At 43.3% G+C, this 27305-nt stretch overlaps 1 long non-coding RNA gene across 1 annotated transcript; it reads right to left on the reverse strand.

Moving 5' to 3' along the window:
• Positions 1-615: 615 nt before the first annotated feature.
• Positions 616-27305, reverse strand: LOC120370821. Its single transcript, XR_005583965.1, has 3 exons — positions 26953-27305; positions 19048-19178; positions 616-842 (listed from the first exon to the last, which is right to left on the reverse strand). It is a non-coding gene; the product is annotated as an uncharacterized LOC120370821 (long non-coding RNA).

Below are 27305 nucleotides of genomic sequence, written 5' to 3' on the forward strand. Positions count from 1 at the left end.
AGGTGTGGGAGGAAAGAGCAAATGGATGCTTTACAAGTAGATGAAGTAGAGCCAAAATACTGGAACACCACCTAACTTTGAGGGTGACAAGGTACCTACAGAGTATTGTGCATGGACTCTACAATGGGCTGAAGCAAAGTCAGATCTCTACACTGATACCCAGACAGACATCCAGAGGCAAGTGCAAAGTAATTGGAGGAATGCTTAATCCAACTGCTGTATTGCATTACTAAGCAAAGAACATTTTGCAATTGTCTCTCCTTGAGTTGTTGTGGTGATAATCTGTTATGTCCATTTTGACAGCATAGAGGTCACGCTTGTGCGCCCCCTTTCGCTCAGGTGCGGTGCTGAAAGTGAGCCCTGCCTTACTTCCTTTCACCCAGGTTATAAACAAGTCCAGACAGACCTTTTTATCAAAGAGTATCCCCATTTCCAAGGGTATCATTTATGAAAGACAGCCATAACTGTAAGGAGGAGCTTACTCAGATACACATGGGGACACGTCACCTAAGACTCAGTCTAACTAGCCATTCCGTCTGCGTCCTTCAGGAGATTCTACTTTCCTGCTCCTGCTAACAGTCTGTTTCTGGAGCCTTTCCTGGTTCCTTCTGTTGATTACTACTTTTCAGTCCTTCCTTAAGCAGTAGTCCACAGCTCTCCTTTTAGGAACTAGGCTATATTAGTTAGCCCCTCATTCTCTCCTTAAACAGCAGTCTCTCCAGCTCTCTTCTCTGGAGATGAGTTTGCGGTTAGCCAGTTTTGGGATCTTTGTCATCTTCTCCCTCAGTGGGCCCCTTTCCCTTAAGTCTGCAGGGTGCTGCTGAAGTCTCCTGGGCTCTGCTCTGCTCAGAGAAGAAGCACAGATTTTATGCTGGTCACTTCTCCCAGTTCATTCCCAATTGGTTGGGGGAGAAGGGAACCTGCCCACACTCTCTGCAATGCGTCTGACCCCAGAACCTTCAAGATACAGTGAAAGGATTTCTTCCCATGCACCCTTCATTCCCAGGACCATTTCCTCTCTGTCCATATCCCCCTTATGTCCTTTTATATATAAGGTGTATTGGGTCTTTCAAAGCCTTAAAGAGCCACACCATGTGGTGGAGTGGGCTGACCACGAGTCACACCCATTTTTAAATTGAGAAGTGTTTTATCTGGTTAGCATTTGTGAGTGTTTTCCCTGGACATGGTACTTCAGAGGTTTGTGGGGTTTTTTGCACAGACAGCAGAAACTTTATTGGCATTAAAATAAACACTCATATTATCTTCCCCTTCCCCATATTGTTTTGAATGTAACCATTTGCCAAGATGTAAAAAAGTTTCATTATTCTACAATATAAAAAGCAATAGCTTAGCCGTCCATAAGTTTTATAATTAGAGATCTGAAATACTTCCTGCACAAAATATTTTTTATCAAGCTAGCACAGTATATTATTTGTTTGATATTCCATTCTTAAGGCACCTTTTAATTAAAAAAAAAACTTCCTTGAAATGAAATAAGCTTATTTTGGTTCAAGGAACAAGATCCACTTCAAGAAACAAACAGAAAACTCCAGTGTTTGCATCCAGGGCTGCCCAGAGGATTCAGGGGGCCTGGGGTCTTCGGCGGTGGGGGGCCCCTGCTTCGGCGGTAATTTCGGTGGTGGGGGGTCCTTCCGCTGCGGGACCCGCTGCCTAAGTGCCCCAAAGACCCGCGGCAGGGGCCCCTCTGCCGCCGAATTACTGCCGAAGACCTGGCACTTAGGTGGCGGGACCCAATTCGGCGGAAGGGGGTCCTTCCGCCCCGGGGCGGAAGGACCTCCCACCGCCGAAGACCTAGAGCAGAAGAAGCTCTGGGGGCCCAGGCCCTGCGAGAGTTTTCCGGGGCCTCCGGAGCGAGTGAAGGACCCCGCTCCAGGGGCCCCGAAAAACTCTCGTGGGGGCCCCTGCGGGGCCTGGGGCAAATTGCCCCACTTGCCCCTCCTCTGGGCGGCCCTGTGGGACTGTCCTGCCTGCCCCCCGAGCTCCTGGCCTTGTAGGCTAGCCCCCGGCCCCTCCCCTGCTGTCCCCCTTCCCCTGCAGCCTCAGATCACTCGCTCTGCCACCGGCGCAATGCTCTGGGCAGTGGTGGGGCTGTGAGCTCCGGTGGCAGTGCAGCTGCAGAGCCCGGCCTCTGTGCTGCGTGGTGGCAGTGTGGTCCAGCTCCAGTCGGGTGCCGTGGCTATAGCACTGCCAGCCACCAGTGCTCCAGGCAGTGCAGTAAGGGGGCAGGGAGACGAGAGGGTTCAGGGTGGTGGTCAGGGGGCGGGGGTGTGGATGGGCGACAGGGGGGAAACAGGGGATTGAATGGGGGCAGAGGTCCTGGGGGGGGGGCAGTCAGGAAGGAGGGGGGGTTGAATGGGGCAGCAGGGGGCAGTCAGGGGCAGGGGTTCCGGTGGCAGTCAAGGGACAGAGAGAAGGGGTGGTTGGATGGGGCAGGGGTCCCCAGGGGGCCATCAGGAATGAGAAGAGGAGTTGGATGGGGCAGCAGGGATCCAGGGGCAGTCAGGGGACAGGGAACGGGGGTGTGTGGATGGGGAAGGGGCTGTCAGGGAATGGAGGGGTTGGATGGGGCAGGAGTCCTGGGGGGGCAGATAGGAGTGGGGGCCGGACCACGACCCCCTCCCCTAACCGGCCCTTTATACAATTTATGAAACTGGATGCGGCCCTCAGGCCAAAAAGTTTGCCATCCCCTGTGCTAGGGGGTGTGTCTACTCTACCTGCTGTTGTAAAGAGATTATTGTGTAGACATGGCTATAGTTTTCTTATTCTGGCAACCCCAGAGTTAGGCTTTGTCTTAATGTTAAAAGCAAAGCTGCTAAGCAGTGAGCAAAGTGGGAAAGGAAACTAATGGATTAAAACTGTTGGAAACAATGAGGATCCAGACACTGCATCCAGTGTACTCCATATCTAAGACTCTAAAGTTTTCAGGAATAGAGATAAATAGTACTTAATTCTCATGGCCGCAAAAAACAAAGATTTTAACAAACATTAGCCCAGTTTTGCTCCTCTGGAAATCAACAGCAAATCTAATTGCTTGAAGGAGTTGAAAGGCATTTTATAAGGTGTGAATCTGGCATATTGATCATAATTGGAACCATATTGAGCTCTAAAGTTCCCCAGAAATTAGGATTTCATGTGTATCATTTATTTAAAACAAATGCTTTAAAGTTGAACGTAAATCTCAGGGAGGAAAACTAAAGTAAAAAGCTTGAATATGGGTGTGCCTAATTCTGCACTAACTTAGTCATACTGCTGTTCAGTTGATCCAAATTAAACAAAATGGAGTTAATACTTATTTACTGAAATATAAGTGAAATTAGGTTTGGAATATGCATACAACCAGTAAAGGTGTATAGTGGACACACTTTCATCTCCCACAGGGAGAAAGACTGTTTCCACAAGTGTTAACTATTTGTAAACAAAGGGTATCTATCAAAATAACAAACTTTTCAAAACTGAAGTAACGTTCACAAGACTAACCACTATATAAATATGCTTTGTTAATGGGTAAAAATTTTAGTTGCCTGTGACTCAAAAGCCTACATGAGCATTAACATGTGTGCTGTGTGGTCATCTTAAAGGGAAAAGCTTTTAAAGCTGTTTTAGTCTGTAGGTGCACACCACCTTTTAAAGGTTTGTAGGCTAAGTTCCCTGTAAGTCACACCCTCTGCACCTAATCCTCTGCCCCAGCCCTGAGCCCCCTCCCACACTCCGAACTTCTCAGCCTCCCACCACCACATGAATTTTGTTACGTGCGCCAATATGAAGGTGATGTGTGACACGCACATCATATTGGTGCATATAACAAAATTCATTCTGAACCCGGGTGGGAAAAATTAGAGGGAACACTGTAGGATTTGGGTTTCTTTGAAAAGACACTTTGGTTAGCTAGGCTGATGTCCAGTTTTATTAAATGCCTTTCAGATAAAAAAAAAAGCTGTGGTAAAACTACTCAGACTTTACACTGGAATAACCAAGATTCATTGGCATTCACTTGAGAGTTGTAAGAACCAATGCTGAGTTTCAGCAAAGCCATATAACAACAAAAAGCTAGCATGTTCGAGGGCAGATGGCCAACTAAGAAGTTAATTCTGAGGGCATGTCTACACTGCAAGTGAAGCTGAGCTTGTAGCATGGGTTGGCCTATATGGGCTAGCTTCAGTCTAGCTAGCATGGGGAAGAGCAGTAGTGAAAATGGGCTGGCATGGACTAAGAACAAGAGTATGTACCCAGGGTCCCTGGTGGGCTTATCCTCTGGATGCTAGCCTATACTAAAGCCCACTACTGTTCTTACCCATGCTAGCTAGATTAAAGTGTATCAGTCGCCATTCACTTGCAGTGTAGCCCTTCCCTAAAAAAAAGGAACCAAAAGTGATCCTGGCAGCAAACATCTCACTACCATACAAGGAAAGATGTACATTGGCAAAACCGGACCTCTATTACAGATCTCATGGCCACAAATTATAACAGTACTCATCTCATCCAGATGCGTTATCCATTTTAATGGAAGATTTGTCTTAATTCTGTAGACAGGTTTGGAAATATCAGCCTTTGATGCAATTAATACAATTTATTTACTCTTTACCCTGAGGATCAGTTGTAGGAACATAGTGAGAGAAAGTGAGTAATGAAGGGCAGTTTGATGACAGCACACTAGTTTGGTCAGCCTAGAAAAGGGACAACGGTGAACTCCACAAGGACCTAACCAATTAGGACACTGGCTTATATGATGACAAATTATGGCAGCAATGACAGTTTCACACAAATACTGTGCACATTGCTGGATTCCACTTTATATCCAATTCCCAAGACTATGCAATTAAAGGCCACTCAGGACAGTCAGTGAAGACAGTTGCATAGTAGTTACTAGTGTAATTTGCAGTGAGCTGCAAAGTTTAGAGGGTATGGTGCAATATAGCAACTTTCTGTGTTTCAAGTGGTAGAGTTTGGCAATCCTGTTATGTCTACTAGAGAGTGTTTTGCAAAAGTTCTTCTTGCTTCTCAGTCAGAATTTGGCAAACTCACTTATTCCTGGCCACTTGAGATACCAAGGCTATGTTATGTATCTGGATCCTTCCACCAAATTCTATACTGTTTTTAATCCTTATCATAGCTGAATTAGGTCATGTGCTTGGATATTAAATTTTCACAATCAGCGCCAGTGTTCTGAGAGCACAAATTAAGTCTCTCAAGGGTTCTTTATTGCTGTTTGACTCCAACTATCAAGAGAATTTAAGGCCTTTCAGAGCTGCTAAACTTCATCTTCCTTTTCAGAAAAATCTGTGCTGTTATAATAGCTATTAAAATTCACAGAAAAACTTCTAAATAGTAGCCGATTCTCACTTAAGTTTGGGAGAAGATGAACCACTGCTGTAAGACTGAAGCCAGTTTCTTTTCATGTTTACTGGTTGCTAGTTTTAACAATGCAACACATAGCAACTAATCCATAAAAATCTGTGTGCGTAACACCATTTGTCTTTGGAACAGATGTAACTGTAGCATGGCCAGAACTAGGTAGAGCTCTCAAAGTCAGTAAATCTTCCAAAGATTTAATAAAGTTCTGGCAAGGGAAATAACATTCGGTTAATGTTAAAAGTCCCATATGTCTAAAAACAGGTGGCATAGAAAAACCTCTTGTTAAAATAGATAACGATGGAGAATAATGGAATTTCAGCAGCAGTATAGAAGGCTCCTATTTTATTTTAATGGGAGTAAGAGTGTACCCTTAAAGTGGCTTTTAAGCAACACATTCACTACTTAGTATGTTCTCAAGCTTATGCTTTTTTTTTATCCTGCTTAACCCTCAGCTGGGTTCTTGCACCCATACTGAATGTTTCTGGCTGGCAGTTTGTGTCTGGAGCTACTGAAAACTGTTTAGCTGACCCCTAAGAATGCTGAAATACATGGTCTACAGAGTAGGTAAAACATGGACCTTGGCAATGCTTATTTAGTTATTTTGTTCCACTAATTTTGGTTAACATACTCCATTTGGAGGATAACCTCTCTGCAAGGACTATGATTTGAGCATGGAGCCTGAAATATCTTTCTGGCCATCTCAGACAGTGTAAAATATGCCAGTTACCACCAGCTAATGGCTAGAGCAGTGCTTCTCAAACTTTAGCAACCCAAGGACCCCCATTTTGATTTTAAAAATTTCAGGGACCCCCATGTCCCCCACCACTCAGCCCCAGACTCCACCGCCACCCCACATCTTCCTTCCCCCCTGCTCACTCCATCTCCCCTCCCTTCATCACTCACTCTCCCCAACCCTCACTTACTTTCACCAGACTGGGGCAGGGGTTAGAGTTTAAGAAAGGGTGCAGGCACTGGGAGGGAATTTCATGTGCAGGCTCCGGCCAGGTGGCGCTTTCCTCGGGTGGCTCCCGAAAGCGACCAGCACATCTCTCTAGCAGCAGCTCCTAGGTGAGGGGGGGGGCATGGGGTCACCATGCACTGCCCCTGCCCGCAGGCACCACCCCCGCAGTTCCCATTGGCCCCAATTCCCGGCCAATGGGAGCTGCAACGTTGGCACTTGGAATGGGGCCAGCGCACGGAGACCATATGCCCCACCCCACACCCCTAGGGACATGCCAGCCACTTCCAGGAGGGGTGTGGAACCAGGGCAGGCAGGAAGCTTGCCTTAGCACCATTGCGCTGTCGGACTTCTAGCACGTAAAATCTCCCAGTTTGGCTTCAGTAAGCCTCTGGGAGATAGAGGGAGGAGGAGGAGTTGAGAGAGGGAGGGGAAGGGGTTGATCAGCAGGGCCCCTGGCCCCACTGGATTACCCTCAGAGACCCCCAGGGGTCTGTGGACACCAGTTTGAGAAATGCTGTGCTAGAGCTTTGTGGAACATCTCTTTGCTAGAAACTAACCCAAGATAAACTAAACTTAGACTGCATGAGCCACTTGCTTCTAATAATTTTCAGTTACTACTGGTCTACATGCAGAAAAGGCTAAAAATGCATGCATGGGGAGTTACTACTTCTAAGCCACCTACTGGTTGCATTATTTTTGGAGATTTTCTCCCCTAACAAATTTTGGATGAAAAGTAATTTTTATAAATGCTTCTATGTAGCTGGGTTATAGGACATTTGATAGATGCCCAAGGGAGCGGTCATACTGCCTAACAAAGGCTGTTCACAGTTATGCACGTGACTTCATATTATAAAAGTCAATCATCCTTGACCTTAACTTGATAAGGGACCAATTCTGCAGCCCTTAATCATGCAAAGTGTACACTCCTGCAGGAAGGAAGATACTGCCTTGTTAATTCCCAAAACGTCCCCTGGGAAGTGAATCAATGCTGCTGAACAGAAAAATTGAGGCACAGTTTAAGGACTTGACTTGAACAGATTAGATCCTTGTGAAACACTTTGAGATCTACTGATGAAAGGTGCTATGTAAGAGCTAGGTAGTCATATTATTATTGACATCAATGGGAACAGTGGGTGCTAAACATTTGGAAATTGCTCTTCAAAACAGAGACCTTCAGGGTAGCTAGCTCCTATTGACCTAAATGGGAGTTGACTGCTCAGCACTACAGAAAATTAAACTCCAGATGTATCAAGTCAGACCCCCAAAATAGAGGCACTCAGAACTATCCCACACACTCCCAAAATGTCTTTCCCACATTAGAATGCGAGTCAGTACCTGAATTAGAGATCTTCCAGTCCTTGTGCTCTAGACATAAAGTATGCTCCTTCCCTGTGCACAGTTTAGAAGCTAACTAACCTAGGGAATTATAGTGCAGCCAACTTCTTGTGTTAGCAACTAATAAAATTTATGTCCAATACTCAAATAATTTCATGGTGACCCAAGTGATAACAATTCTATGAAACCTTTGCTGCTTATGTGTCTCCTATAAAATCTGATGCAAACAGGGCTGCCCAGAGGGGGGGGGCAAGTGGGGCAATTTGCCCCAGGCCCCACAGGGGCCCCCATGAGAGTTTTTCGGGGCCCCTGGAGCGGGGTCCTTCACTTGCTCCGGGGGCCCCGGAAAACTCTCGCACGGCCTGGGCCCCCGGAGCTTCTTCCGCTCCGGGTCTTTGGCGGTGGGAGGTCCTTCCGCCCCGGGGCGGGAGGACCCCCTTCTGCCAAATTGGGTCCCGCCACCTAAGTGCCAGGTCTTCGGCGGTAATTCGGCGGCAGAGGGGCCCCCGCCGCAGGTCTTCGGGGCACTTAGGCAGCGGGTCCCGCAGCGGAAGGACCCCCCCCCACCGAATTACCGCCGAAGCAGGGGCCCCCCACCGCTGAAGACCCCAGGCCCCTTGAATCCTCTGGGCAGCCCTGCGGTCCCATGGGCCATAGTTTGCCCACTTCTGCCCTAGCATATGTATATACATGTAGATGGTGAGGCACTACTTAGGTGAGTTGAGTAAGGACACAACTGAACCACTAGGATATGTACCCCACAGAGCTCTCTGCACACCAAGCAGTGCATCCCCATCTACACTGCTCTTTTTAGTCATGTAGTATCCTGCTGCTGGATCCTTTCCCTGTTGCCTCCACTACACCAGAGCCTTTCACTGTGGCATGTAGCTACAGATTTCCTACATGCCACCACCAGTGGTGTGCAATGAAGATGTACTTTATGGGTCAGTTCAAACTCTCAATGGGTACACCAGGAAGAGTTCACTGAAGTTCCCCTCCTTATAATTAGAAACCTCAAGACAAACTTAACCATAAAAGCAGGAGTGTCTTGAAGAGAAGTCTTTCATAATTACTGCAAGTCTTTTTCCTTTTGTATGAAAATGTCTTACTTTTTAACAGGTCAGAGCCCAACACCCCATTCCCACTTACCCCAACAAGCTTTTGTAAGGAGTTCCTTCCTCTCTATTGAAGAGGGTAGTTTCTTCAGTTGGCTTCTCTCATTTTGGAAGCTCATCTGAGAAGAAGCTCCTCACTTCAACTAACTGTTCTAATTGAATATCCATGTTTGTATGTACTTGAGAAGCAGTTGAACTTAGAAGAGTGCCAAGTTCTCCAAATGCAATTTCTTAGATTCAGACTTTGATTTGTTGGCTGAAACAAAGTGAATATGCGTTTCTCCAAAAAAATAATTTCAGAAGTCTGCACCTAGTTTAAGTTGCTCTGAAAATTGTGTAATTTCTCAAGCTATATCAAAGCTAAGGAAAAATGCATTGTATTATTTATGAACCACCAGTTTGGTAATGTGAATGTGACTTTGTGCAATAACATGTTCTGAAATGCTCAATAATTGTACACACTGTGCCCCACTGCATAGGAATTATTTCGGGCCTGCCTGGCATTGAACAAAGCAACAAAACTACAGCAGCTTACATTGTTACCTACAGTTTGCATTTCCATACTGAAGAACTAGTGTGTGAGAAAAAAGCTTGTTTCTCTCATCAATGCATTTACTGAGCATTTACTGAGCATATGTTCAAGCATGTTAGGATTTAAAGCTTGGTTTGTTTTCAAATAATAGCACAACTATGGTTAGGAGACTAAGCATTATGGAAAGGAAAGCAAAAGCCTCCTTATCACACAGGATCTGCTCTAGGCACTCTGGTGATTATTTAAGGTTGTACGATAAGGGCCCATCCTTCCATTCTGTCAGGGCCAGGCCACAGGCAGCCTGCATGCACTGGTGAGCTACTAAATTGCAGTCATGAGAGATGTAGAGGGGGTGGGAGTGGGCCAGGTGAGAATGCCAGGAAGTCAGGGTCAGACATCAAGTTGCAGGTAAAGAGCAGGGTCGGGGTAGGGCTGGCTCAGGATATCAGGAAGTCAGGTTACAGACTGCAAGCAAATAACAAAATGAAGGACAAATCAGGGTCAGAAGGCAGCATCTAGGGTATACAGCAAGGAGGGTCTGGCACAGACACAGACAGTCTGCACTGTTGCTCAGACAACTCTCTTTGATGGCTTCTTGATTTAAATACTAGCCTCAGCCAGGCTGTGGAGGCTGCCACTCAGGCTCTGCTGGGTGGTACTTCCTGCCAAGCCTGGCTTCATAGGGTCCTCTAGCAGAAAGCCAGCTTAACCTTCCAGGAGTGATGTGGAAGCAGCCAAGGCCTAGAATGGGGTGGGCATACTACGCCCTAGGGGCTGCATCCAGCCCTTCAGATGTTTTAATCCGGCCCTTGAGCTCCTGTCGGGGAGCAGGGTCCAGGGCTTGCCTTGCTCTGGCACTCCAGCCAGGGAGCATGGTCGGGGGTTTACCCCACTCTGCACGTTCTGTGGCTCTGCGCGGCTCCCGGAAACTGGAGAACTGAACAGAGATACATTAGACTTGATACTGTACAGAGTTGTACAGGGTGTAGGTATCTGTAATTATCCCAGGTAAGCAGAGGGAAGGGAAGTGTTAGCCACACAATGGTAGCATTGAACATTTTACATTTGTTCTAGGACAAATGACCATGGCTGCTCCCTGCTCAGTCATTAGTACTTATTCATTCCTGTACTAGATTCATTACTGCACAAGATGTTTAAGTGAAGGCAGAAGCTTTATCACGCATTTCACTCAGTTAAGTAACTAAAGATTTTCAGTCAAGGTGTAATTATTGTAGCTAGGGTGATAACCCAGGTAACAGTGATTGGCTCTGTACCATATTTATGTCAATATCCTCTATATTACCACAGCTGACTACAGAAGGAATGCATTAGACATTTTTTTAACTGTTACTGTTGTAAGTCATCCCTTTCAAAACTAATGGGCAGGGAACAGTAAGGGGAAAGTCTTTCAATCATTATAAAAGGCCAGCCTTAAAAATTCAACAACATCTAATGGCTCTTGCAACTGTTCATTCCAGTGAAGTGAGTGTGGCATAGCAGACTATGTTTTTGAAGGATGAAAGTAATGCCAGGCAAACTTTCAAAGGACAAAAGATTATCAGATCCCAATAAAGTTTTTGGGTGAAAGGTTCGCTATAGAATCTCTATGGATAGTAATTCCATTCTAATAAGAATATAACACTAGGGATCTATTATCAACCACATGACCTGGACAGTGATAGTGACGATGAAATGCTAAGGGAGATTAGAGAGGTTATCAAAATAAAGAACTCGATAATAGTGGGGGATTTCAATTATTCCCATACTGACTGGTACATGTCACCTCAGGACGAAATGCAGAGACAAAATTTCTCGATACTTTAAATGACTGCTTTTGAAGCGGCTGATACAGGAACCCACAAGGAGAGAGGCAATTCTCGATTTAGTTCTGAGAGGAGCGCAGGATCTGGTCCAAAAGGTAACTATAACAGGACTGCTTGGAAGTAGTGACCATAATATAACAACATTTAACATTCCTGTGGTGGGAAGAATACCTCAACAGTCCAACACTGTGGCATTTAATTTCAGAAAGGGGAACTATGCAAAAATGAGGAGGTTAGTTAAACAGAAATTAAAAGGTACAGTGACTAGAGTGAAATCCCTGCAAGCTGCATGGACACTTTTCAAAGACACCATAATAAAGGCCCAACTTAAATGTATAACTCAAATTAAAAAACACAGTAAAAGAACTAAAAAAGCCACGGTGGCTTAACAACTATGTAAAGGAAGCAGTGAGGGATAAAAAGGCATCTTTTAAATAGTGGAAGTCAAATCCTAGTGAGGTAAATAGAAAGGAGCATAGACACTGCCAAATTAAGTGTAAAAATGTAGTAAGAAATGCCAAAAGGGAGTTTGAAGAACAGCTAGTCAAAAACTCAAAAGGTAATAAAATGTTTTAAGTACATCAGAAGCAGGAAGCCTGCTAAACAACCAGTGGGGCCCCTGGATGATCAAGATATAAAAGGAGCGCTTAAAGACGATAAAGTCATTCCGAAGAAACTAAATGAATTCTTTGCTTCAGTCTTCATGACTGAGGATGTTAGGGAGATTCCCAAACCTGAGCCATCCTTTGTAGACAAATCTGGGGAATTGTCACAGATTGAAGTGTCACTAGAGGTGGTTTTGGAATTTATTGATAAATTTAACAGTAACAAATCACCAGGACCAGATGGCATTCACCCAAGAGTTCTGAAAGAACTCAAATGTGAAATTGCGGAACTATTAACTATGGTTTGTAACCTGCCCTTTAAATCGGCTTTTGTACCCAACGACTGGAAGATAGCTAATGTAACGCCAGTATTTAAAAAGGGCTCTAGAAGTGATTCTGGCAATTACAGACCGGTAAGTCTAATGTCAGTATTGGGCAAATTAGTTGAAACAATAGTAAAGAATAAAATTATCAGACACATAGAAGAACATAACTTGTTAGGCAAAAGTCAACATGGTTTCTGTAAAGGGAAATCATGTCTTACTAATCTATTAGAGTTCTTTGAAGGGGTCAACAAACGTGGACAAGGGGGATCCAGTGGAAATACTGTACTTAGATTTCCAGAAAGCCTTTGACAGGGTCCCTCACCAAAGGCTCTTACATAAATTAAGCTGTCATGGGATAAGAGGGAAGATCCTTTCATGGACTGAGAACTGGTTAAAAGAGAGGGAACAAAGGGTAGGAATAAATGGTACATTTTCAGAATGGAGAGGGGTAACTAGTGGTGTTCCCCAAGGGAACTAAGTAATAAGATTGCTTCAGGGAGGGTTAGGAAGATCCAGTGTAAGAAATACTTAGTGAAGATTGCAGGTGTTACTCTCACAGTAGGAAGGCATCATTTTGAGTCTTTGAACTGGGCCAGGAACACTTTTGTCATGGCACTGAAAACAGTTCCATTACTTACTTCCTGCCAGGTTGTGGAAACTCCATGAACAACAAGAATGGAGCTTCACAAGCTCTGCCTGAATTTAGGGGAACACCTAAGCAAAGGCACCAACTGACTGACTCGGAATGATCTAGTTATATAGTCCTGCCTTGAGTGCAAGGGCCTGGACTAGATGACCTATTGAGGTCCCTTCCAGTCTGACACTTCTATGATTCTATAAAACATTAAAATTAATATCAAAAGCAGCTGCATGTATATTCATTATGGATTACATACAAATTCAAAGTGAACAGTACATAGGATAAAATAATTTTATTTCCCCTGCTTGAGGATTGGAATGAAATTTCCCCTATTCTACCATTCATACCATTAAAGAAATTATTTGCTTTTATAACAGGATTGTTTCGATCCTGAACTACGTGAACCTTGCACTAGTATATTGTAGGGCAATCAAATGCAGGTTTTAAATTTCTCAAGCATTTAACTACATTGAGATTCAACTAGTTAATGCTGAGAAATGTGACTTAAGGGCCAACTTGATCCTATCATGACCCTGCAGTGTGTGCTGCAACCCTGTCATAGAGGCAAGGTCGCTGCCCCAAGGAAAGCACAGTTGAAAGCACAGTTAAAGTTCTGTGGCCTATTGGCCTCTGTGCTGTGAGTGTGCACTAAGGCCCAGGACTGTGGGGCCTTGATACACTATGCCCTGAAACCACACCGCACTCTGCAGGGTTGGAGTGGTGTTATCAACTGTGATGACTTGAATCAGTGAGAGTTAGTGGCTTCCTTAAAGCAATAGCTGCTGCATTCAAGAGATTGCCTGAGAATTTAATCCTTCAACTCTTCATTGTTTTGGTAAAAAGCTTTACAAATTTGAAACAAGTGCAGCCTAAAACTGAAGCCAGCAGGCAAGAGAAGAGAACCTAGTTTTTTTTTTTAAAAATCCTAAGATCTTCAAGCTGATCTCATGTGGATGCTTAGGGTTTGCATTACTAGTGGGGCCGAACATAACAATTACTATCTGGTGTGATAGTGGCTTTTATGATGTGGAGACCTGTCTAGTAAAAACAACACTGAGTATCAGTCCCATTCATTTGTTGTAGAAAAGTCCATTGCTGTTGTTGCTTTTAACTTCATCCACCCACACACACACCCGCCCTTCTGTTCTCACCATATACAGCTCCATTTGATACTGGCGTGACATTGCAGTCTTTGAGATTGTGCCAAGCAACTGCAAGTCCATGCTTTATCTTCTACAGAACTTCCCTTCTCAAGCAGTACAGTACAAGTGTCAACTCTTAAAGCAGTATTGCTAATGGCTACATTAAAAGAATAGTGGTTGAACAACGTTAGACATTGGAGGCGGAAAGAGTAGATTTTTCTCAATGTCTTCCTTTTTCTCCATGGAAAACTTTAATGTCACTAAAAAGTGATTATGGTATACTACATAACATCTGGCCTGGCACACAAGTAGTATTTCTTTAAATTTGTCTTTAGTATGGCTTTTATGAAAAGTCTGATGATATTCAAGATTAAACTAAATGCACTTGCATCTAACCTTTGATCATCAAATGAAATTCCACAGCCTGTCCAGATTTTTCATTTATTTTTAGAAAAATTTACTTGTAGATAGCTCTCCAGAAAGCAAATATATTCAAAGTTTGGGTTTGTCTTGTCCCACCATTGCAAAAGCTGTTTACATACCATTGATTTAAAGTTAATTTGAGCTTGTCAGATTTTCCTCCTCCATCAATACACTAAACATTTTTTTTTGCAAGTGATAGACATATTCACCTTCAGGGACAACAGAGTAAATCTGCGGTAGTTGCAAGTCTCTTTAGCCTGAAAGCCAGTATATCCACTATATCATATTTCCAAATATGAAGGTGATATCAGTGAGGACTAGAACCTCTGCCCCTGTGTACTCTTTTTGCACTCAGACTGTACAAAGGGAACACGTCACCTGCTGGAGAGTCCCTAAGCTGGTGACTACCATGCTCCATGCAGTATATGTTAAACATGCTCCATAACTAGGTTTGGCAGAATTAAAAAAAATTTTTTTTTTGTAATTTCAATGGATAATATCAATGTTTAAGCATTTTTATTGGATTTAACTTTTCACAATTGCAGGAAATTATGGCAGGGTCAGACAATGGTGTGTGTGTGTGGAGGGGCGGGATCAAGCAATAATTATTTAATGACAGTAAGCTGTGAAATGCAAAAAAAGTTACAAAGCTTTATAACTGTGAAAACCCAGGTTGTCAACATCACACATCAAAATATACTAAGTAAATATCCTTAGGTCAGAGTCTAGTGATTTTTCAAGCTGACTTTTTCTTACTTTGCATATCTGCAAGTTCTAGTTATTGATGTAAATTTTTTTTTTTTTGGTGTGAGTACAGTGAAATCAGTGTTCACTCACATTTACTGATCAAAAAGTCTAATTCTTCCAAGCCTATGTACAACAAATTCCCATAGTAATTCAAGGAGTTGGGTATGGCATTATTTTAAAATGAAGGCTTGTATATGCTACAGTTACACCTGAACCAAAGCCATACATGTTAACAACCCTGGTTTGGTAAAACTGGGTTTTACATACAAAACCAAGTTTCCTAGTGGACACTTAGCTGTATTAAGTTGAGTTTAACATTTGAAGAGTAGTTTTGCCCTGTGTACCTCAGGCCCCTTTTTACTACTATAAGTTCACAAACTCAGACTGTCTTCAAGCTGTCCTATTATGTACTAGTCTGTAGGGTGGATGAAGGAAAAGAAAAGTGGTTTATTTTGTCCATCCATCAGTGTTGCAGCCAGTGATGGTCTAGTGCTTATGAGCTTTCATGGGAGTCCTGGGCACTCCTCAAAGTTTCACAGGAGGTAGAGTAAAGTCTCAAGGGTAAGGGATCTAAAAAAGCAAACAAGCAATCCTGGGGCTGTAAGAGGGAATGTGGGCAAGTTCAGCGTTTTGGAGCATAAGGAAAGCAAACTCTGCAAGGAATAAATCTACAACAATCACCTCATTATTCCAGCTTCATATCTTGTTTTAGTTTAAGGCTTAATTATTGGCCCGCTTTATACTTGAGAGCCATTCTTAAATTACTAGAAAGTGCTTTCAAGTGTCCAGGGAGCCTGGTGTTTGTTTAAATTTGCAGTCTTAATGTTTGGTTGACACTATTTGCAAACATACAACATTGCCAGTTACCGACATCTTTCTGTTGGTTTCCAAAACGTTTTTCTTCCAAGTTGTGTTTATCTCTAATTTGAGACATCAAGGGAGGGCTTAGTTTTGGCTTCCATTCTTGCCAAAGCAAATGGTTATGTGTAAAAGTTCTTTTCATCAGTGCTTCAGCATATTAACAGTTTGCTGTAATGTGTATAACTCTGTATCAGGGTTACAAAAACTTATGCGGAGAAAGGAATTGAACACATATGTTGAAGGGGTAGAGACTGGAGGAAAACACTTTCTTTAAAGAAACCAATTCTGAGCAAAGTTTGAAGTAAGGGGATATCACAAGTTGTAAGGATATGGATGAAATAATGAAAATTGGGTTCTACTGTGCCCTTAAAGCAAGACTAACTTATTTCAGAAAAGTTTCTGCACAAACAATTCTGCAAATTTAATTAGAGTTTGACTTTTGTAGAGTAAACTAACCTGTTCAGTAGTTTACATTCTAATCACTTAAATACACCTCAGAAGTTACACTAAAGAGATTCAGAAAGTCCTATGTACAGTTATAAATATGGCGGTCTCTTCTTCTGTAATTTAAGATAAACATTAGTCAAAGTTAAATCCTTGTGCGCAATGCTTAGCTAGTTAAAAATGAGCTACTTTTACATGAGCTACTTTTAATCCAAAATTTGTTGAAGACCTTTTTAACTATTCTGCAGGAGATTATGTTACCTCTTCTGTTATACCCCCACTATAGTTCCCCGCATTCCAGATTGAAATCTGTTGGCAAATGAATGCCTAAAGCCTAAGTATTTATCATGACTATGCTAAAGAACTCCCATAAAGCTCTGGAAAAAGTAATGATAAAAGATGATATACAATTATTAGCCAATAAAAGCTGAACTGTTAGGTGAAAATATGTTTAATCACATAACCTTTTTATGACCTATCTTTACAACCTGCTTAAAGTTGTAATGGAAACCACAAGAAAAGAATAAGTGGATAAAAACATTATAAAAAGGAAAAAAACAAACCATGAAAAGGCAAACATAATGGAATATGACATTTAGTTGGTTAAAAACTTGTTTTGAACCCATATTAAAGTAGGTCAAAACTGTAGTGACCTTTTGTGTGCTGGACATTTGGAGTATATTAGGGCATGATGAAAATCTAACTGTCTAGACACTGGCTGCAAGGTAGATATATAATTGTGATTGGACTAACTGCAAAAATTGTAATATGGGATAAACATGGGGGAAGGCATCTATATGAATCCTTAGAGTTGTAGTGTAGGCAGGCTGGCCTAGTATCCCAGATTTGGTAGGTTAGCCTTTTCTGTTTATGCTGTTTGATTTCAGATGTCTAGTCTGATTAATAAACCAAAATCCAGCTTGACCAGATGTCTTAAAGCAATAAATAAGCAAAAACCCATTATTTACAAATCTAACATGGCATACAGGCAATAGATTTTGTTAGTCCAGGTCAACATGTTGTTGGGGGGAAAAGGTCTTTGACAAAGGGATGACAACTCTTATCGACTAGGATTGTATTGAAATACTTCAGCCTAGACTGTTCTGTGAAGAATAGGATCTTTGGTTATGCAGCCATTGCTTTAAGATCCTGTCCCTTGCAAAAATGTTCTGCACATTCAGGAACATACATCCTGTACCTGCTGGGTTATCTCACAATCATCATGTTCTTTCTTAAAGTAGCTGTGCTGTATCAGATACACATACCCTTATCTTAATAGTGCTACTGTTTTATCCTCAGATAAGAGCTGAGATATTTAAGCAAAATACCATGGAGAAAACTTTGCCTTTGTCCATGTTATCTGTTTTCAATAGTGGCATGGTGCATACTCACCATTAGATTGCCCCTTTTGTCAGTGAGTAATGTTCCTGGGAGAACCGCAGAGCTACAGAGGAGGCTACCCTGCCCCCTCCTTGTGGGTTTCTTCTATTCCCTGTTTCCCTCCTGGGACACCAGATTCAGGACTGCCTCTTTACCCTTTGTTCCAGGGGCCTACCACAGAAGTTAGCACTACTCCTGTGGCTCAGCTCTCCAGCCACAGCCAGCCCCCAAACTGATGGGCCTTCCCCTCTAAAAGAGTCCTGCTTCCTCTTCAGTTTCTCCCCTCGCTGAGCTGCGTCAGCCTGCTTATAAGACCCATTTGCCCAGTGGATCATCACCTAGCTCTGTCCCCTCTGGCCAGGAGGCAATCACCCCACAGGTATGCAGCAGATCTCATTGTTTTCCCTCCTCCCCCTTCTCTAGCAGGTGAGGGGAAAACCCATCACAAATAGAAAACAACATTCTTTGAGGCCTTCAGTCCATTTCCTTTCACAGGAACAAAGGGTCTATCCCTAAGGTTTCATTATATGCCTTTTACTCCTGGGGGAATTCTGCAGCAAAAAATTTAAAAATTCTGCGCACAATATTTTCAAATTCTGCAAAATTCTGCATGTTTTATTTGTCAAAATAACACAATATAATCACACCCAGTTTCAATTACTTTTGGTCATTTATTTCAAACTACCTATCAGCAAGTATATCTATAACAATATAGACAACAAAAAAGATTCAGAAAATGTTTTTTTTGACAAATAGATTCCTTACTAGGCATATTAATACAGAATTCTGAGCAATAATTCATTTAAACTACAATACAGAACCATATTTCACACACACCCCAGAAGCACTGCAAAGGCTGAGGGGGAGTCAGGGGTAACAGAGGAGCTGAGGGAGAGGGATGTAAATTGCTGGGATGGAGGCTGGGTGTGAACTTGAAGGGTTGTTGGGTATGGGTGGGAAAAGTATGGAACAGGTGTTTTTAGGGGGTGGGAGGGACTGTTAGGGAGCTTCCCCCATGCAGACCAGGGCTGACCCCTAGCCTCTCCCATTCAATCAGGCACATGTGTCCCTCCACCCCCAGTTAGACACCCACTCTCCCCATCCCCATGTGGCCCTGCACCCCCTCCCCTGGTCTCCATGTGTCTCTGTGCCCCCACCCAGCCACCCTGTGTCCCTGTGTAGCTCTGCACCCCCTTCCCCATCACCATGTGGCCTCCACTCACCTCCACTCCCAATCATCTCCTGCCCCAGGCTGTCCTCCTCCACTAGCTCGTATGAGCCTATTTGACCCCCCCCAGCACCCCCACACTGTCTGTCTCCCGATAGCCCCATCTCCTGACCTGGCCTGCTGCAAAGAAGGCTCTCTCTCTCTTCCTTAGCTGGCTGGGAGCTGCTGCTGTGTTCTATCGCCACATCACCCTCTGGTGGGAAAAAGGCAGAACTGCAGCAACTTTTCAGAAGAAGCTTTTTTCTGTGCAAAAAATTAAAAGTATGCACAGATAATTAATTATGCATGTGCAGTGGTACAGAATTCCCCCAGGAGTAGCCTTTACAATGTAGTTTCATTTCAGAACTACACACTTCAAACCCTTAGTTCCTGGAGCATGAATGTTAAAATTTCTAGCTCAGGGCTTTTTTTAAGCAAGACACTTACATTAAAATAATACACGCACACACACAGGATATTAAGCTGTCAGATAAACACCCAATGCTGTTATTGGTTTGGTTCAGAAAGCATTTTTGTGGAAGGATGTTTGTATTGAAACCAGAGTTACATTTAATGACTCAGTCAAGTGTGCTGATTAACCTATAAAGATTAATTTGTACAGCATGGAAATGACCTTCTAGCCACAAAACTATAGTCTCTCTCTTTCTTCAGTGGTTAAATACTTAGTCACTGGGGCAAAATAAAAAAGAAAATGACTATAATCCAGTGGTTAGGACACCCACCTGGTAGGTGGGAGACCCAGGGTCCAGTCCCTTGTTCCAATCACTTTCATTTTTTAATCCCAAATGGAATGGATTCCACAGGAGAGAATGAGGGAGGCTCATATCAGAGTATTCCCCTAGATCAATGCTTAGAGCACTCTCCTGAGAGGTAGGAGACCCCTATTCAATCCTCTCTCCATGAAGAAGAGGGGGGAATTAAACCTGAGTCCCCCATAGTGGAATCAAGTGCTCTAGCCACTGGGATAAAAGCTATGAGGTAGGCACCAACTCCTCCTCCCCCCTCACCATTTTTTGTGGAGTGAGGCAGGTGCCTTGGGCATCTAAGGCTGATGACTCCAGAAGAGGGGTCCCTATTTATGGACTGCTAGCAGAGACACACCTCCCTGCAGCCTGGACTTAGGCAACTCTCTCCATGAGAGGAACAGAATTTAGGACAACCCTCCTGTCAGAATCTTCCATTGGCTAGCTTGGGCTCATCTTTACCTAGTGTGCTGCCTTTTGTGGATCATATTCCAAAGCACCTTTCCCCACAGTCACTGCACACACAACTCAATTTGTGGCTTGCAGTATTGTTCTCCTGTGATTTTTATGTGCCTTGAAGTTAGGCACCATAATGCTCAGCATTGCAATGCCTCAGGACCTTTGTGGATCTGGGCTTAATAGCCCAACTTACTCTTATTTTGCAATGGGGTCCCATCACTAGCATCTGAACTGGTAGTCTTGTCACCTGATAGTTAGTTAAACCAGGAACAGGTGAGGCTGAACCAAACTCTTCTAGGGTAAGCCTTTTAACAGGTGCAATGGGACATGCTGGCACTTCAGGAGTAGGGCTCTGTTACAGGTAGCTTCTGAGTGGTGTCTCACCCTTTGCTGCCCTTAGTAAGCACTACCACAAGCCAGCCACCCAAATACTTTTCCACACGGAATTTAAAAGAAAACATACACCAACCACAAAACAAGTCTTAGCAATTCACACTATGCACGGAGCAACCAAAAGTTAAGCTTTGCACTAAGCTCTGAAGTTATAAATTCACCCTCTCATAGCTTGACAAGCTAGTTCCACAGCCAAAAACCCCTTCAATGAAACAACCATCCTCAGGTGTTTCAAGGTCAGTGCTGTCTGCTGGAGTGACTGAGCTGATGGCAAACGTAAGGATAATGCCCCAGAAGAGGGGAGGGGCCAAATGCTATTCCCACCATGTGGTATAGCTTGAGTAACTCAAGTAGTTTCAGTTTATACAACCCAGAATATCTGTAACCTTCTAGCTTGACACTGATCTCACAGCTTTTTAACCCTAGTGCAATGCCTCTGACTTCATATGAGTTGCTCATGACAAGCAGTGTAAGAGTAAAACTAGACCCTTCTCTGACTATGCAGCCTCTTTAATTGACACCAAGTGAACCACACCTGTTTAATAGCCCTTAGCTTCAATTAGCAGAGTATCAGTGAGGGTCTTGTCATCTTTGGCCCTGAACTCAAAGTCTTATGGAAAACATAGTTTTTAACTGATTAGCTGTTCCATTGCTGGCATTCTTGTTTATATAAGTGTTTTTACTAAGGACATTTTTGTACTATGAAATGTCACTGGCCTGTTTGCAACATGTAGGTTATTGGGGTGGAGGAGTAACTGAATGGAGGAAAGGAATTGCTAGATGGGTCATTAAGTTTTTGTGAAGGAAGAACAGGTTAATAATTTTACTTTAAAAAACTGGGGGTGGAGGTGGGGATGGGTAGACAAAAGTACTAAAATTAATGACTCCCACTCAATTTAATGTGGCTGACAGTCTGCACAGAAAAAAAAAAGAGAAATGGTTACAAGCCAGGTGGATGGAAGCAGGGAGATCTCAACAGTATGATTCATGCAGGAGAATGCAGTACTGTTGAGTTTCCATGCTTCGCTTCCACAAGCTTTGGTGCCTCTCTATTAGCCCTATTGTTAGGACAAAACATTACTCCCCTGCCACACCCTGATTGGCAAGGGGCTTTGCAAAAGTTTGTCATAATTGTGAATGATGGCCAATAAGATATTATCCTGCCAACAATAATTCATTGCAGTTTGTAAGCTAATCAGTGCAAAACCAGGGCTCTGTATGTGAGTTGGTATTCGTACAAAACTAAAATGATGGAAGTTATGAACAGTAATTGCCTGTCAAGCTGTACTGCTGTTTTACTTCAGACTGAACTGATCTTTTGTGACAACGATTTAAGTATATTCTTTCCCATTTTCTCATGTTTGAAAACTGCCTGTTTCTGTTACAATGAATCTCCAACTACTGGCTCCATTACCAAACTCATTAGGTTGGAAGAAGCTAAAAAAAAAAAAAGTCTTAAAATTAAGCTTCCAGGATTTCACCAAGTCCTATTAAGCCCTTTGTTACAGAAGTAATGAATTAATCTACAATATTATTGAAATATATGTGTGGGTATTAATAGTACATCAGTAGGCTTCTTTTATTAAGTCATACATTTATATAGTTGGTTAATTACAGGAAGATAGATCATCTCTGGATCAATAAGTGCTGTGGCAGTAGAGGCTATTGTAACACAAAATTTCTAACAGAATATATCATAAAAATGATTTCAGACCATTCAATGGGAAGTCCATGGACCAGATCTTCAGCTTGTGTAAAACAGTAAGGGTTCCACTGGAGTCAAGGGAGGCTGAATTTATAGCAGCCTCTTACATATCTCAGAGTTTAGCATGTAAAACAACATTATAAAATCCACTGCCTTGACTTGTATAGCTCGTGGAGTAAAGCTCTCCGTCACAAGTAACAGTATCACACACACTCACTCATCATAATAAGGTTTTTAAATGTAAATCTCAGTTGAATGTAATTCTTCAACCAACCTGCTGTACTAACATTGGGAAGGAGAAAATAACTTCCCAGAGAATTAAATTAAAAAACAAGTCATGAATTTTTTTTTTCAGATGCCCAATGTGATGAACAAGTTCCATGTCCTCTCCTTATGAAGTCAGTTCACTGGATTTGGCCCCAAGCACTCAAAGCAGCCTTGTGCACTGTTCTGGTTTGTCCCTTGCTGCCCAAGGCTGCTATTGGACTTGCAGCAGAGCTGGGGAACAGCTGGAGCCAGGGCTGCTATAGCAACATTCTATGCATGGGACTTGGTTTGAAGAGGGTGTGCAGAGCAACTTGAGCTCCCAGGACAACACTGGGGCCAAAAGGGCTAATGCAATCCTTGAATAATAAGCAGAGGAATCTCAAGTAGTACAGAAAGGTTATTTTACTTCTATTTGACACTAGTGTGACCGCTGCTGGAATACTGTGTCCAGTTCTGGTGTCCACAGTTCAAGGAGGATGTTGTTTGGAGAGGGTTCAGAAGACAGCCATGAGAATTAAAGGATTAGAAAACATGCCTTATGGTTAAGGCTATGTTTTAGTCACGGGTATTTTTAGTAAAAGCCACAGACAGGTCACAGGCAGTAAACAAAAATTCACGGCCTGTGACCTGTCCATGATTTTTACTATATATCCCGAACTCAGGGCCAGCTCCAAGGGTTTTGCTGCCCCAAGCAGAAGGAAAGAAAAGAAAAAAAAAAGCCGCTATCGCAATCTGCGGCAATTCAGCGGGAGGTCCTTCACTCCGAACGGGAGTGAGGAACCCTCTGCCGAATTGCCGCCAAATACTTGAAAGTGCCGCCCTGCTCCGGAGTTGCCGCCCCAAGCACCTGCTTGATAAGCTGGTGCTTGGAGCCAGCCCTGCCCGAACTAAAACTAGGGCCAGGGGGCCTGCGGGTACTGGACAGGGGTGGCCTGGGACCCCTGCTGGTGCTGGGGGGGAGAAGGGGTTGGCAGGGCTGGCAGGATCCCACCTAGCTCTGACCGGCATGTTCCTGAAACTCATAGGGGAGGGGCAGCCAGGGGGGCTCCGCATGCTGCTCCCACCACAAGTAGAGTTTCTGCAGCTCTCATTGGCTGGGAAATGCAGCCAATGGGAGCTGCAGTGGTGGCGCTTGAGGGCACGGGCAACGCGCGGAGCCCCCTGGCCCCTCCACCTACAAGCTGCAGGGACATGCTGGTGGGAGCTGGGGAGCTCCACAGCACCATGTATGTGCCGCCCCACACCCCAACACCCTGCCCCAGCCCTGAGCCCCCTTCCACACCCAAGCTGCTGCTCCTGCTAGCCCAGGGACTGTCCAGCTCGGGCAGCTCCTGAGCCAGCCACACTGGCTGCAGAAGTCACAGTGGTCATGGAAAATCACAGAATCCATGACTTCCGTGACCTCTGTGACAGACATGCAGCCTTACTTATAGATTCAAGGAGCTCAATCTATTTAGCTGAATAACGAAGGTGTGTGTGTGGGGGGGAGACACAGGATTATCTTTTATAAGTACCTACATGGGGAATAAATGTTTATTATTTAGCAGCCATACTGGGTTATACCAATGGTCGATCTAGGCCAGTATCCTGTGTGTTAACAGTGGCCGATTCTGGATGCTTCTGAAGGAGTGAACAGGGCAATTATTGAATGAGTCATCCTCTGTCATCCAGTCTGAGCATCTGGCAGTCAGAGGCTTAGAGACACCCATAGCATGGGGTTGCAACCATGATCATCTTGGCCAATAGCCACTGATGAACTGATGCTCCATGAACTTATGTAATTCTTTTTTGAACCCCATTGTAGTTTTGGCATTGACAACATGCCCTGGGAATGAGTTACAAGTTGACTGAGTAAGTGGGCTCTTCAATCAAGCAGAAAAAGGTATATTGTGATCCAATTGCTGGAAGCTGAAGCTAATCAAATTCAGAGTGGAAATAAAGGCAAAAATTTTAACTGAGTGATTTTCCATTGGAACAGCTTACCAAGGGTTGTGATGGATTTTCCACTACTGAAAGTTTTGTAATAAAATATTTTATTAATGTTCATAAAGAAACAAATACAGAATGGTAAATGTTTTACAACTTGTATATGTTGCCAGATACCACATATTTGACAGGATGGCCAATAAAATTATGCGGTTAAGCAACTTTACATCTTGTCAAAGCTGCAAGACCAGACAATACAAAATATGCCTGTGTAAGATTGTCAAAACATAACATATTTGGGTGATGGTAAAGATCATAGTAAAGACATACACAAATAGGCAATAAAGAGAAGAGGGAACCAGGTAGCAAGGGAAGAGAAAAAGAGGAGAGGTCAGGCAGAATGAAGTCTTGCATTATTGGGCTATCTCAGCATTCTTTATCCAAGTGTGCCACGAGACAAGGTCCACATTTCTTTACGTAAAATATTCTCTTTTACTGCTAACTCTGGTTAGAATACCACTGACAATTTTTAAATCAAAGATTGGATGTTTTTCTAAAAGATATTGTCTAGGAATTATTTTGGGGAAGTTATATGGCCTGTATTATACAGAAGAAGGTCAGACTAGATGGTCAAAATGGTCCCTTCAGACCTTGGAATCTATGACTCTTAACCACATAGGCATGTGTAAGCTTCCAAGCTTTAATATAGAGGAAGGCTGTTGGTAATGCTGATGATTATGTTCCTGACTTGCACTGAAGCTGAATTTTATGTAAAAGGATGAGAGTTGTCTTAACAAAGGCTGAGCGGTAGGGATGATGGCTTACCCGTGAGAGGAGTGACTAGTTACATACCTTCTAAGTAAGATGGATATGAATATTGAAGCAAAGCTGGCATTAAAATTGATGTTGAGCTTTCAATGACTGGGGGTTGCAGCTCCCATGAAACCACTAATGTACTCACTTGATCATCTGCTGTTTGAAGTTTGAGCTAACCAAGAGCAGCCCTCGACCCATGTCTCTTCCCCTGGGGCACACCATCCAGGACAGGTGGAGGGTCCTGGTCTCCCCACAGCAGCCAAGGCTCCCTGGGCGACTCTTACCATGGCCTGGCTCTGGCTTCCAGCCTGGCCAGGGGATGGAGCCCTGGGAGGAAGAGGAGAAGCATGGGTGGGGCCTTGGGGAGAAGGGGAGGAGGGGCTAATACCCATCTCAACCTCCCATCCCCACCCTGGGAAGAGGTTGGCATCACTATCAGGGGCTGTGCTTCATAGCAGGGGAGCTGATCATCTTATCAGCTCTCCTGCCCCAAAGCACAGCCCCTGCTGCCACCACTCCGAGCCTGCCTCAGGCTACTACACCCATGTTAAAAAGTGGGTGCCCTCCCAGGCTTCCTCTGATTCTGGTGCCCCCAGTATGCACCCAGGGGATTGAACAGGGTTATACTTGTGAGGCTAACCCAATCGACTGCCTGTGCCAAGATGGCCACATGATGATTTTGAGCACATTAGCTTGAGCAGAACTAGCAATGTGTGCCTACTCAAACTTGGAATCATGCCTTCCAGCTGCTGTACAGATATACCCACAGTGGCAAAGGCAGCGCTTCTTACACTGGTGATAGTAACATCCTAATAATGTAATATACTCAGCTACTAAATCAGGAATAATCACTGTCATGTTCTGAGAAGCATTGTTCCTAATGGCTTTTCATCTAGCAGTAAATATTTTTCAAATTAAAGTCAAGAAACAATAGAGTGTAGCTATTGTCCTACGTTCAAGAGCCTTGTACTGGTTCTGAATGCTCCATATGAAATAAGACCTTCAATCTTTCTATCAATCTATGGTCAGTAATGACTGGGCCCACATGGATTAACTTCTCTAATGAAACTATCCAACTCACATCTATCACTATTAACTAAATATGCTTCTTAGCCTCCATTCAAATCAGCTAACTACCACAGACTCAAAATCTCTCATCCCCTATGAATTTTCCCCAAGCAGTACTTGTTTTTAAGCTGAACAATAAAAACACAAGTTATTTGTAGAGGGGAAGTGCTGAGAATAACCTCCTGGATATTTCATTTTATGCTTAGAAGAATCCTTCACAGTGGAAGGATAAGCTTCATCATTAACTTAAAGATTGTTTTTTCAGAAAGTTTTTTAAAATTGCAAGGTCTTATCAAAGAAGTCACTTCATGATATGAACTAATAATTCAGTGCACATCTTGAGTTGCTGAAAACATCCAATTGCTTGAAATAAGACATCCAATTGCTTGAAATTAGACATTTAAGACTTAAAGTTGTCCCTATCTATATTGCTTGCTTGAATTCTATCTTAGAAAACTAGTGATAAATAGTCAAAGTAAAAACAAAGCAATTATGAAGTATAAATGTGAGGAACAAACCTTTTTCTGATGAGAAATGAAGAGATGAATTTTTAAGGAAAAGAACTAGTAAGGGCACACTACACATAAGGGAGATGCAAGGGTTTGTCTCAATGGATAAAGAATATAAAAAACAGATTTACCTGGTTAATGAAGTCCTTGTATCTGCTACCTCTCAGATATCTTATTGGTTCCCAGGAAAAGAACAGGCAGAAGATCCTGCTGGCTTAACTTTCCCTGCTGAATAAGGGATTGGCAGGTAACGCAGTGACATCAGCAAGATTGTCACACAAATGATAATACCTTAAAGGGACAGGAAAATATTGAGATAGTTAAAGGGCATAATGTACAAATATGGGCCATACTAAAGTAAGAGTCAAAATAAAAACATAGGACAAAATTCTGTATGGCCCTTATATGCACAATAGGAGTTAATGGCAAAGGAGACTTTCCTCCCAGGCATGGACCCTATATGGGGCTGGCACAATTGCAGTCT

The sequence above is a fragment of the Mauremys reevesii genome, linkage group 8 (assembly GCF_016161935.1).
Source record: "Mauremys reevesii isolate NIE-2019 linkage group 8, ASM1616193v1, whole genome shotgun sequence".
Taxonomy (NCBI): Eukaryota; Metazoa; Chordata; order Testudines; family Geoemydidae; genus Mauremys; species Mauremys reevesii.